This window comes from Beta vulgaris, chromosome 2 (genome assembly GCF_026745355.1).
Source record: "Beta vulgaris subsp. vulgaris cultivar EL10 chromosome 2, EL10.2, whole genome shotgun sequence".
In the NCBI taxonomy this organism is placed as follows: domain Eukaryota; kingdom Viridiplantae; phylum Streptophyta; class Magnoliopsida; order Caryophyllales; family Amaranthaceae; genus Beta; species Beta vulgaris.
Window position 1 is genome coordinate 49,839,090 of NC_079203.1, and position 15,310 is coordinate 49,854,399.

Below are 15,310 nucleotides of genomic sequence, written 5' to 3' on the forward strand. Positions count from 1 at the left end.
AATCAGCTAATAGTGATATGAAATTATGAGTAACAAAATAATGGACAATAATACAAATGTTTATTAAACATTGACTATTTGAACCTTATTAGACCTGATTGGAACTTATTGCACCTGATTGGAACTTATTGGCTATTACTTATTGGAACTTATTGCCCTTATTAGACCTTATTACAACTTATCTGAACTTATCAGAACTAATCTGAACTTATTGGACCCGAAACTTAATTTTTTAAGTTGAACAGAACGCACCTTTAGTAGTATATAATAGGAGGAGAGCTATGGTGTCCTCTATTGAAATGTCTATTTTGCCTTCCTTTCCTTTCTAAATTACAAAAGGAATGTCAAGATCAAAATCGGCACTCAAAAAAAACTATCAAAAATTAATTTACAACACTCACTCACAAATCACTTAAAAGAATAAACTTTACAAATCACTTAAAAGAAGAAATTTTACAAATCACTCACGTTATAAAAATCACGCAAATCACTTCAATAATCAGAAAACTTTATTAGAACTTAAAATTAACATATAAACTAAAACTAATAACCTGTAACGTCAATACATACAAAAACATTTACAAAAATTTACTTACAAATCACAATTCTCAAGAACCATTCACAATTAATGGTCGGTCATGATAAAATATAAAGGTGTTTTTGTAGTGAAATCATAATTTAGAAGTTAGACAAGGAAAAAAAATATTTTTTATAGTGTTTCTTATATATAATGAAACTTTTGCATATATTTGGACATATCTTTTTCTATTATATAATAGCGATTAATTATCAAGGTAAAAAGGTTTGTGTAAAATATCATTCAAGAATTAAAGTAAAACATATCTCTATTATATAAGGGAAAGGGGGGGCTATGGTGTCCCTGAATGAAGAGACTATGTTACCCCCTTCCCATTCTAAATTACAAATTCACTTACAAATCAAAGGGGGATTCAAACAAAAATACCAAAAATATAATTATAACAATCACTCACAAGTCAACTAAAATCATAAAATTGCATAATTTACGCTATGCAAATCTACAAAGGTTTATGTAAAATATCATTTAAGAATTAAAGTACAACATATCTCTATTATATAAGGGAAAGGGGAGCTATGGTGTCCCCGAATGAAGAGACTATATTACCCCCTTTTCATTCTAAATTACAAATTCACTTACAAATCAAAGGGGGCTTCAAACAAAAATACCAAAAATATAATTATAACAAGAGAAGGTATTGTGTCAGACCGTCCGACCATAATATTTGGTTGGCCACTTTCCGTTGGTTTTAATTTTTTTCAGTTGGTTTCAATTTTTTCAGTTGGTTTCAATTTTTGTTCAGTTGGTCTGACACAATGGAATAAAGGAACCAATTGAAAGAATAAAGGAACCAACTGAGAGAATAAAATAACTAATTGAAAGAATAAACCAACCAACTAAAAGAATAAACCAATCAACTGAAAGAATAGACCAACTGAAAAGAAAAATTCGACTAAATGAAAGAAGAATAAAACCAACTGAAAACATTTTTCTCTTTCCTTACATAGTACTAGTAACCTTTTGGGCTTTCTCCCTCAAACTTCCCCACTTCACCCCATCAAACCAGCACCTCTTTCTTTCTCTCTTCCATGGCAAAACCCATTTAAAGGTGACTTTTTCTCTGCAAAATTCCACCATCAACAATCATAAAATCTTAAAGTTTGAAAAGGAGCTATTAGATGGATTGCAAATTTGTGGAACCACCACCACAACCTAGATGCTCTACGTTTCGGAATTTCATGGGTTGAACTCTCTTCTGTATTTTCTCCACTGTATTTGAATTGTGAATTGTCAACTTCAACTCCTCGTCCTCGTCTTTTTCGCAACCTGATTTCCTCCGTAATGTTCAAGCTGCTTTCAAACGACATCGTTCCATTGGTATTTTTTTCTCTTAAGCTCTGGTCCGACCGAATGTATTGTGTCAGACGGTTTGACACAATACTTTCACTTATAACAATCATTCACAAGTCAACTTAAATCATAAAATTGCATAATTTACGTTATGCAAATCACTAAAATGAGAAAACTTTACAAAAACTTAGGAATTCACTTACAAACTACAACCTATGAAAAAATTGACTTGAAATCAAAGTGTCCACTTTCTTTACAATTTATGAAGTACTGTACTTAATTCAAAAATCAACTAAAAAATTATAATATTATAAATCATAAATAAATTCAATAAAATTTCTATTCTGTTCATATAATTGAACTTTGAAAAGTACAAAAAAAAATGGTCAAAGACTTAAGTGACATAAACTAAACCAATCAAATTTTGCAACTAAAAACAATTATACTTCGTATGGTTAATGTTCAAATTTTGACTCTTATGCCGAAGAAAATCGAGTTTCTGTTTCGAAAAAATTCAAGCACGCATCGCGTGAAAAAAATTATAGTTGAGATATATACCAATGGCAATCCGCAATTCTAATATTCTATATAATAAATATATTCCATTTCTTTCTGGTAGTTTAAATTTATGGAGTTATAAGGAATTAAACCTTGATGTTCAAAAAATAAAAACAACAACAAAAAAAGAGAGATTAAATGACATAATGTCAAATTGTCAATAATGCATTAACATTATGTACAATGGTCTAGAACTAACGAAGTCTAAGGCTCTAAACAATTCCCCGAATTAATATGTGACGCTTGTAATGCAAGCAAGAGAAAATAATTGTTATCTGGAATTTTTTAAAATGCAAAAAAAAAAATTAAGACCACATCCTTATAACTAAAAAATGACTCAAGAACGTAAATGTGACACTTTTATACTTAAAAAATGATTCTGACATGAATGTACACAGACATAGATTGTCGTAAAAATATCATTATTATATTTAAAAAATGACACTAATGGCATATATGATACTGATAGTAACGTCATTGTTAGGTTTAAAAAATACACTATTACTATCTGTTTAAAATGAAACTCATATACTTAAACGATGTCATAGAAATCTTTATCAGTTGTTCTAACGTGGGCTTGAGCCGCTTAACGAAGGACTACTAGCTCGTTGAGCATGACCTGGTGTTGTGACTTGTGAGTTGTGACCCAAGGTTTGTAGAAGAGTTTAGCCAATATGGACATATTGTGTTTGTCATTATGAGATGTGCTTTGTAAAGGTTCAATAAAAAGCTACAACTCTTTAAGTGGTGCTTTCTCCCTTTCCTACTTTCGTGTACAAACAAAAAAAACAAGTTGAGAACTTTTCCTCAAATCTATTTGCATGGAAGTTTGATATGTTAAAGAAAATGTCATTTTTTTTCAAAAATGATACTAAGACTTGTTCTATATATGATAAAGGGGTATGCTTAAAGTGAGAAACTTTATGTTATCTATAAAAAAACTAAACATGGAAGACAATAACAATCATATATAATAAATACTTCTAAAACAAATGAGTTCTAATAAAAAGGAATCACAAGGTAACATAGGGTGACACTAGTAATTGTGGATTGTGGTACTATCTTGATATCATAATAAAGGAGCACATATGAAAAGATTAGTGTGATACACTAATAATAGTTATAATACTTCAATGAGTGATAACACATGAGATTGGCGAATGATATCCTACTTTCCAAATGAGAGTCATATGCTATACACTTTGTGTACTTTTATTGTCACTTTTAGAGGGATTTTATATGGAGGATAGTATATTCTTGAGAGGCAAGTGTCATGTAACTAGCCTGACAACTACGCTGTAAAAATAAAAAAGAAGAAGCATGACAACGCCTTTAATTATAAATGTATGGATTAAGGGTATATTTATTCCTTATTCCATACACCTATAATTACTAGCCTTCATATACACGCGATGCGTGCGTTAATTTCAAAATTTGTTATTCTATATATACTCCATTCGTACTTTATTTATTATTAAACTTAAATGTGAAAAATTCAACAGTTAGATGAATTTAGATATATTAATTCGCTAATGTAAAAAAATAAAAAGGTTGTGAGTGATTGTTAACATTAATTTTTGTGAATGAATATTGAACAGAAAGAACAAAAGTAATGAGTTGGTTTAACTAAATTAATGAGTATCAAAGGTAGTGAATGTTCAGACTTTTCATGTGCACGTTATGTATGCCATCTTTTTTTTTATAAGGTATAAATATTTTGTCCATTTAATTTTTGATTGAAGTATTTGATGCATATAAGTTGGAATGAGAATTTTTAAAGGATTTGCTTTTGTAATTTTTTTCATTCCATTAATTAGATCATTAAGGGTATTTTAGTCACTTCAAAAGAGGACACCACACCTCCTCCCTTGGCTTATATAATATAGACTAGTTTTGGGACCCGTGCAAAAATGCACGGGAAGTGATTTGCTTAATAAAACAGAATTCTCAATGAAACCAATAGCAGACAACAAATACTGTAATGAAAGAATAAGTAAAAGTTATATTAACAAACATTACAAAAATGTGTATGAAGTTATACATTTTGGAACACTTCCTTGTAAACAACATTTGTAGTTGTTTTGCACACATTATTCTCTTTATCACAAATCAGAATTTTAAGTCCTTTTTTGCTCGTGACTCGGGAAATAGCGACATATAGCTGACCATGCTGAAAACAGGCCTCGGTAAATACAAACCGACGTGCGACAATGATTGTCCTTGACTTTTATTTATTGTCATGGCAAAACACACAGTCAAAGGAAATTGTCGTCTTTGAAATCTGATAGGAAATTTTGTTGAGTCAGACGGTGTTAGTGTCATTCGTGGGATGAATACCTTGTCACCAACATTGCTCCCTGAAATGACAGTAGCTTCAATCACTCGATTGCCTAAATGCTTGACTACCAGCCTCGTGCCATTACACAATCCAGATGTCTGATCAATATTACGAAGCAACATGATAGGGCACCAACTTTTAACTTAATACTATGATTTGGCAGGCCTGAGCACTTTATTGTGTTTAAGAATTCAGTAGAATATATATCATGAGCCCCTAAGTTCCCTTCATCTTTACTAATTGCATCACAACTCAAGTAAATTTTCTCATCACCTGGAATTGTGGACAACACATGATCATTACCTTCTCAACTATTTCATTAGTTGGAGCTAAATTGCTCTTTCTTGGAAGTATTTGGCTTCCCAAAGGTGATCAGTGAGTGAAGGGTATGTGCTGTCGACAATCGATGATATGGGGTCATCTCCACCGTCTATAAGAATATCTTCAGTGATTTCAATATCGACTTCTCCATCATTGGGCCCTCCAGCTCTGCCATCGCCAACGCTTAGTATCCATTCTGAGAAGTCCCTTATTTCATTAGCGGTAGACGAAGAAGAACATGATTGAAGTCTCATATTGCGTGTCAGCTTCAAAACCTTACATGAATCCCATAGAAACGAAGAGTTCAAGGTCGCAAATACTATATCTTGCCTGGTACCCTTGGGTATAACAGGCAGAATCTGTCTTAAATCACCACCAAAGACAACAACTTTACCTCCAAATGGTCGATGCAAATTATCTCGATCAACAGCTTGCATAATGTCTTTAAACTCCTATCAAGTGCTTCAAAGCAATATTTGTGCATCATTGGTGCTTCATCCCAGATAATTAGCTTTGTTCTCATGAGCAATGCAGCTAAGTCAGAACCAGGCCTAATAGCTACACACGTAGAGTTTTCACAAACATTGAGTGGAAGCCGAACCTTGAATGGGCGGTTCGACCTTTTGGAAGAAGTAGGGACGCAATTCCACTTGATGCTACTGGCAAAACAATTTCACCCATCTTCCTAATTGCAGCACACAATGTCCTCCAAATGTATGTCTTACCCGTCCCTCCATATCCGTATACAAAAAACACACCTCCTGATTGGCCATTAACAGAGTGCATTATTTCGTTGAAAACCATTAGTTGTTCTTCGGTTAGACAGGGAAATAGTTTGTCATATTCTTGAATTAAGGAGGGTATGTCATATGAAAGCTCATCCGCTATTAGCTTATTTTGACCTTCAAACACGACTAATTCATCTGGAAATGGCATCTCACTGAATTTTCGAAGACTACTACCATTACTTTGAAGTTTAGCTTCAATATCTGCCAGTGCAAACGCTTGAATTTGTTCATCAGTTAGAGTTAAATCTGCAACGCGATAGAGAAGATTTAATATTAGATGCCTTCATATATGTCATCGTGATCTTTTTTTCGTTGCACATTATTAAACATGCAAGAAAGCGATAAAAAAAAGTAAGTATGCATAGTACTGTAGCATGTACCTTTGTTTTTATGAATACGACGTTGTTTATATAGAATGTCATCAGATAGTAGGTGCCATGTTTTTTCCCATATGTCTTCTGGTTTAGATAAGCTACCAGACATAAGTAACATGCAAAACAGATTCCTTAGATAATGCCCCGTTTCTCTAAAGCTTGCCTCTGTTATGGCGTCTATGTATTCCTTGTCGTCATCAAGCAGCCCCCTTGCATAGCAAGCTTCTTTGAAGGTTGGATACACTGAACCATCAACAGTTCTTATATCCTCGTAGCACGTCGGACCTTTACAAAATTAAGGAGCGTTCTTAGATAGTATTTCTCACCAGAACCTGGAGTGACATGGTATACCCTGCCAAGTGAGAAACCTTTCGACCTAGGTGCCCATTCTCGCGTAGGTTGTTTCCAAACAAATTTTGTGGGGAACTCTACATACGTCAACTGTCTTGCTTCTTCATACTTTTGGTTGCATTCCATCCACGATAAAAACTTTGTCTTATTAACATTAGGTCTATCAAGTACATCTCCACGTCCATATGGTCAGTGTAGACAACCATTTGCTCCCCAGGTAGATGGAAACTCAATCTCTCAACAGCAGGGGTTCGATGGTGAATAGGAAATCCATATATCCTCCACACTGCCTCACAAGCAGATATGTAACGCAGTCGTAATACATTTTAATCTCATCAATCTTTTGTGGATCATCGCTGCTATTTCTGTTTTGATAAGCAGCAGCCGTCACTCTATCGTAACCCTTATTTATGTACTTGAACAAATACTTTATCGATCTGGATTGATTGCACCATTCAACGTTTATATGGGCACGATACTTACGAAGCAGTTGTGGATTATAAGGAACAACAAACCTATTATCAAGATGCACTCCTTTTTCTCAACCGAGATTCCGTTATCTCTTCTTCTATAAACTGGATATCCTTCCTCATCAACCTTTGTTTCGTCAAGAATCTTTTAGGAAAATGCTTTGTGCACTTTTTTTGATCCATGCAAGGTGCATTAGTGTTGGAGGGACCACATGGACCATGCAACATCATTTCCGTAACAGTCTCATATAAATCCGGATCCTCAATTGGATCTGGTAACTCAGCGCATATAATCTTGTCAATATCGCTTGCCTGTGGATATTTGTCAGGGGGTGCAGGAAAAGAAGTATATGAGCATGCGGAAGGCCACGCTTTTGAAACTCAACTGTATAAACAACTGGAGAAAGAAGAAAATATGTATGTATCATTATTTGAACAACCTTATAAGTAGACCAACTAATCTTGAATGAGTCAATGTTTTGTAAAGTAGTATGAAATTCAATTAATTCAATAAGAATATATATTAAAAATGAGAAAAAGATGTAGAAATCAGCATCATTATAACGCATTTGATTTATACGTACCAGCTTTAACTCGGCCAAATATCTCATTCTCCTTTAAGTCTTTAACCAATTGGTCGAGCTTCATTTTAAAGACTCGACAGATGATATCCGGTCTGTCCTCGGGTCTAAGTCCCCTTTTTTGAACGAATCTGCTTATTTCTGGCCATTTAGCATTACACGTAAAGGTTATAAACAGATCTGGATAACCATACCATCTACAAATTGCCATTGCATCCTGATAGTTCTCTCTCATGTAGCTATGTCCACCTGTGAATGACGCTGGTATAACAATGCGATTGCCATTGGAAGATCCCTCTGTATCACCTCTTTCCACAGCCCCTCTTAAATTCTTCACATTATCTGATCTTAAACTTTGTTGGTTATTCTTTAGAAAGGAGAGCCTCTCTGCCTCAATCATAGTGTAGCCGTCAACCAAAAATTGTTGATACAACCGACGACATAATAACAAAGTATCAGCTTCATGTTCACGATCTTGCATCCTGTATGCAAACCACTCACGCATAGTAAGTCGTTCTCTTTTATTCGTAGAACTACTTGATGCGGTCTTGTCCTATGCATAACATCTACTCGATATCCATCTTCCCCATATGGGAAAATCAGTGGATATTGTAACGGTAAATACGATGGGTGAAGCTCAGATATCTGCCTTAATCTTCCATTTTTCCTTTGGACTACTACATCCCTCTTATCTGCTGTATCAATGTCTCCAACTATAAGCGCGGCCACTTCGGATGTTGTTGGAAGGTTATAAGTCCTTCCATCAGAATCCCTTCTTCCAATTAGCCTAAGTTTTAAGTCTTCGCCGTTGTTTGATTCGAAACGATCTCTAGCCATTCTAAAACTCTTGGCCAATGGGTTATGCTGATCAATCATATCCTTCAATTGTGCAACGACACGATCTTCAAATTTATTTGGGTCTTTAGAACTGAAGCAATATAGTACGTTCAATCGTTAGCATTCTTTATTATGAATGAGGATGTATATATTACATTTAAAACAAATAACATGTTCAAATATTTGCAGTAAAATAGCACGATACCTTGCCGCACTCATCCTATTCTGAACCTCTTCTTCAGTATCATATATGTATAGTTGAGAGAATTTAGGACGTGCTCCATCGTTCGGCAACAAACTGCCTATCAGGTGATGATTTTGACCTCCAATCTTGTATGTATATGGACCACGCCCATGAGTAGTTGGTGCAATTATTCTACCTCCCATAGAAGTGAAAGAATACATCATGTTATACCCCTAATATTATCAAGGAAGTGCGCACTTCTACTATGTCTCTTCTTCAATAGATCTTCCAAAAGTTGGGGTGGACGCTTAAGTAAAGGTAATTGCACTTTTCCTTGCATGCAACACATCCCAAACTTTGGTCTTCCACTCTTATTTCGCTTGTTTACTCGTTCACCAAACCACATTTGTGCTCCACAGAACTCGCAAACACAGGTGGGATCTCCCAAATCTGAATAACCTTCTACAGTAAAGAAACAATTATAACTTTAAATAGTGTTTTATATGAACTTCTTAACATGATAGTACAATATGTAAGTCTAATAACGCACCATTGACTACAATGTCACCATCATTAGATGCCTCTTCAAAAAGCATATATGATACGTATGCGTTATAGGATTTACATGTCTTCTTATTTAAAAATTGAGTTTAAAAAAAGCACGATATAACAAAAAATATACCAAAATAATATATGCTTTACTGCATTACTTATACCTGGACCAATTGTTTCTGCTCGCGCATTGGAATTTAAATTGCTGTCGACGTGCATATCATTTCCTTCAACATCATTGTCATCTGTATACAAACTATTTGTTTTTAATGCATAAACAAAGAAGTTTAATAACTGTATAAGTTATCTGCCTACTATTTATGGTGCTGTATTAGTTAATTAATATTTACTATAACATACCTGGAATTATTCTCTTTGAAACCGATTGAAGGACTTGCTTACTTCGGATAACACGTGTCTTTGATGTAAATGAACTACATAATCTCATAGGTTGTATAACTTCTGTTGACAGTGGACATGGCGTAGACGCTATTTCATGCGACAATAGGTGATGTTAGTTGGTCACAACGTATTAGTATTTATGATCATACTATGCCAAAACTGAAATAGTATAAACATGTAATATTTCTAATAGATTAATTTATTACCAGAACTTCGTTTCTCTTCAATTATAAGTTTTCGTTGATGCCTTGCTATCTTTGATGCATGTTCTTTATCTGAAGCACATAATTTTTCAAAATATATATATAGATTGTTTATACGGTAACGTTATTAGACAAATTAACAATCAATAAGGGAATAATTTATTATAAACTAACCGACACTAATATCTGTTATAGCACTTAATGGCGATTGAGTTGTGATGTCCACATGACAATTAAAATCTTGTGAACTTGAAGATGGTGCACTTGTTGAAAACACTGCATTAAGAGTAATTTTACATTACTATCTTGCAAGTAATACGTTTTCAAAGTTAAATACACTATATACACTCACCATTAGGAATCGGAGTTACATAAGAATTAGTAGAGAAGTTTATAATTGTCGACGATGAAGGAGATAATCCATTACTTGAAGAAACGCTTATAATTGCAAGACAACGAAAATGTTAGTTGCATATAAAAAAAAAAGGATAACTAATTATTGTCGAAAATCATTGGATGATATGTGTTAATTACTTAATACAATTGCGATTTATACCTGATGAAGATCCATTAAGAGGTAAGTTGATTGGCATGGTGATATTATTTCGTGGTCGTATAGGAGTCGAGGAACGCGTAAATCTTGCACGCTTTTCTAACATAATGAACTTCCTCTTTTGTCTTGCATATTTTTGTTGAGCTTCTTTTGATAACAATTGATTGAGTGAAGGAGTGGTAACTAAAATAAGAAATGTTTTCCATGTTAATAGCATGAATTGGTGGATATAAAAGATATCGTTTTGAATTCATATTTACATTCAATGAAATTAATCTTTTAATTCTACTTATGTTATAGTAAGTTATTCTTGTCAAAGCATAGAAGTAAGCAAATTAAAATAGTTATGTGGTTCATCTAAGAATTACAATGTAGTATACTAAAAGCGAAATTTGAACTGCCACGTTTGCCCAGTGAATAAACATTAAATCATTTATATCGTTCATTTACAAATAAAATAATATAGATTTTGTATGAATTAACAATTTTGTTAAATATGTATGAAACAATATTAAATGTGGTAATAATATATTTATTATTTTACATAAAATAACACTTATGAATGAAATAAAATTATAACGCTTAATAAGGACATGACATTTCTATATTTTCAAATAAATGTGTAAATTCATAGTATGATTTCCAAGCCTAATATAGATACAAAATCTTATATATAACCTGTTTTAAAGCACATTACACATTCCATCTAAACATAACCTTCATGTGATACTCTTTATATACTACCTAATACTACATACCTTAAACCTTAAATAACTAAATACATGTTCACCTACATATAACGTATACCACAATAACTATATGTTTTTTTATAACATATTCGCATGATTTATAAATAGGTGCGACAACGAATTATTTATTGAGGATTAATTGATTTATTTAAATTGGCCGTATAATAATATGCATATCAAATCCATAGTAAATGACGTCAATATCGTACTCTTTATCAACAAAATATAAAAGTGGTAATTCAAGAGTTTACATAAAAATAAGATTTCCAACCCCAATATAAATAAAAAATCGATATATATATATAACTTGTTTTAAAGCCCATTATACATATCCAACTAAATATAACCTTTAATGTGATACTCCTTACATACTACTTAATACTACCTTAACTAAACATTTAAAACCTTCTAAAAAAAAAAAACACTAAAAACCTAAGTATAAATAAATTTGGCAAACCAAAAATTTACAACACAATTCATTATAATTGCCGCTTCATCTTCTCTTCCTCTCTCTATGTCTCTCTCTCTCTCTCTCTCTCTCTCTCTCTCTCTCTCTCTCTCTTTCTCTCGAACATTCATCATCTTCACGTAAAAATGGCAACTTTCCTTTGCCAAACGGTTATTTCCAGATTTCTTTCAAACAAATTACACAACAAAAAAAAATTAGATGCACAAAAAATATGCAGAAATATGAGAAAACGATTGGTTTCTGATTTAATATCATAAAAGGGGATTTAGAAATTGGAGAAATTATTTTTGGGAATATATTATCGCATGCACGACGGATAGATCATTGATTTCCATTGAAGAAGAAGTGGAGAAACGATTTATTTCAAGGATTGAGGATTTACAGGTGTTGTGTTTTTTTTTTATCAATTTCGTTTTTTTTAATAATTAATAATTCTATATATTCATGAATATATGATAATTTTATAGATCTACAATTTTAAGTTGTTAAAAAACCGAAATAAAAAACATGCATTTATATCCTCATTTTTTATTTTTTCCTGTTTTTATTTTCTACGAATATGTAGATTTCTTTCGCATGCATGTAAAAAAACAAAAAATAAGTTCAATATCCTAGTATCTGAATATCTAATTTTTGTTTTTCTAGTATCTGAATATCGAATGCATGTCAATTTTTTTTGTTTCGTGTTTATTTTCTATGAATGTGTATATTTTTTTTCGCATGCATGTCATAAAATTATGAAATTTAAATTATAATTCTAAATAGTATAATATAGTTTAAATTTTAATCTTTTACTAATTAAACCTATATTATTTCATTAATATATGATTAATGTCTCGATCTTAAATTAGTTAGAAACGATTTATTTCAAGGATTGAGGATTTACAGGTGTTGTGGTTTTTTTTTATCAATTTCGTTTTTTTTTGTTATTAATAATACTATATATTCATGAATATATGATAATTTTATAGATCTACAATTTTCAGTTGTTCAAAAACCGAAATAAAAAACATGCATTTATATCCTCAATTTTTTTTTTCCTTTATTTATTTTCTATGAATATGTATATTTATTTCGCATGCATCTAAAAAAACAAAAAATAAGTTCAATATCCTAGAATCTGAATATCTAATTTTTGTTTTTTTAGTATCTGAATATAGAATGCATGTCATTTTTTTTTGTTTCGTGTTTATTTTCTATGAATGTGTATATTTTTTTTCGCATGCATGTCACAAAATTATGAAATTTAAATTATAATTATAAATAGTATAATATAGTTTAAATTTTAATCTTTTACTAATTAATACCTATATTATTTCATTAATATATGATTAATGTCTTGATCTTAAATTAGCTTTGTTTAATTTATTTCCTTTGTTTAGTAATATAGGTGAATCTGTTTAATATTTCGCATGCATGTAAAAAAAAAAAAACAATTTACAGTTCACTATCCATATTGATAAATAAAAGTGAAATAATTACTTAATAAAAAACATTAGAATAAATATATTATTGTGTGTCATTAATTATAGTTCTATGAATATGTATATTTTCTTCTCATGCATGTTACAAATCTGGTGAAATATTAATTATAAGAGTAAATATTATAATCTAGGTATAAATTTTGTTGTTTCACTAATTAGTACCTAAATTATTTCATGAATATATGATAAATTTATCAATCTAAAATTACCACTTTATAAAGAACAGTACAATAAAAAGTGCATGTATATCCTCAATTTAATGTATTTCATACTTATAGTTGATTTAATTATGCGAATACATGTTATTCTTTATGTTGCTTATTCATAATTATAGTTCATTTCATATATAGTTAAATACATAAGTTATTCTTTATGTTGCTTATTCATAATTATAGTTCATTTCATATATAGTTAAATACATAAGTTATGTTTGTCTTTTTCGAGGTTTTGATTGGATGCAAAAGATGGTGGCAATTGAAGAAATAATGTGAGAAAACATATCATGATAGTCAGATTAAAAAGGTAGTGTTCTCATGCTTCTTTATAATTAATAATAATGATATAATATAGATACAGATAAATTAAAAATATATTCAAATAATTTGACTTATGTATGTTATATTAAGGAAATTTCATGATGAATAACTTCATTTGTTTATTTATTACTTTATTATTGCATAAAATTTCCACAGATATATGCATAATAAGAATGTAAGAAAATAGTTTATATTGTTATATATCTTTTTAGTTTGAACAGAAAATGTTAATATATATATGGGAAATAGTAATACAATCTAACAAATTGGCTTTTGCACTATTAAATACGCAGTGCAATAGAATACTATCATGACTTCTTTAGTTATAATTCGAAAATATATACACTACAAATATAACAACTTAGCAAAAACCATTAGTATATTACAACATATGAATTATTTTAAATTAAATCTGTGGTCTATACATAATAATAAGTATAAATTGTTTTAATACAATGTACCTACAAAATATATGCTAACATATGTAAAAAATACAATGTCATCTGAATTATTTTTTTCTTGTATGCACTTCCGCAATCTATAAATATAGTTGATAATATTTATGATATAATAGATTAATAATAATCGTATATATTTTAAAAAATAATATCGTATTGAGGATATATGGATATCTACACTTCTCACATAAATGTAACACAAAATATTTAAAATAATTTATAAATGTATATAATATGTATATTTCTAAAATAATATATATATATATATATATATATATATATATATATATATATTATTTTAAAATTAAAAGATAATAATTCAAATCTAAGATATAAATTTCGTATTTACATTGCATGCATGGAACCTCATTTATGTTTTTTGTAAACTATATAATTTGTGTATAATTAGAATGAGTTCAAAATTGTGTACAACTATATATATATATATACAATTTGTGTATGCGTTAGTCTACATTATATATAAGTTTATATATACAATAAATGTTTTTTTTTTTTGAGGTTTTGATTTGCATGCAGAAGATGGTGGCCATTGAAGAAAATATGTTATAAAACATATTATGATATTAAGATTAAGAAGGTAGTCTTCCCTTTACTTCTTTATAATTATTAATAATTATATAAATTATATACATGATAAATTAAAGATATATTCAATTTGATTGACTTATGTATGTTATAGTAAGAACATTACATGATGAATAACTTTAATTCTTTATTAAATGCTTTATTATTCTATACAATTTGCACAAAATGTTAATATATTGACAACAAATAGTGCCATTAAATCAACTTACCATTAGAAATGTCAAGTAAAGGTGTTGTTTGGCTTCTACTTCGCTTATCGTTCAAAATTGATTTCCTCCTTTGCATGGCAACTTTAGCATCATGGACTTGACTTGAATTGTTACAAACAAATGGAGTATTGTCACAAATTTCGTTTTCTTTTCCGTAATCTGGACGTTTATTCACACGTTTATTAGTAGAAGAACTCATTTCTACAATCTATATATTATTAACGAATAAGAATATGATATTATATTTGAAGGATAAGAACACTGTAAGATTAATTTGTCTAAAGGTGTGAAGAATATATGTACGTTTTTTGTGGAGATATTATATAGATATAGTATGGTAAAGATTCCTTAGTAGTTTTATATATAACAGTTATTACGAAAATCATATAATAGGAATGT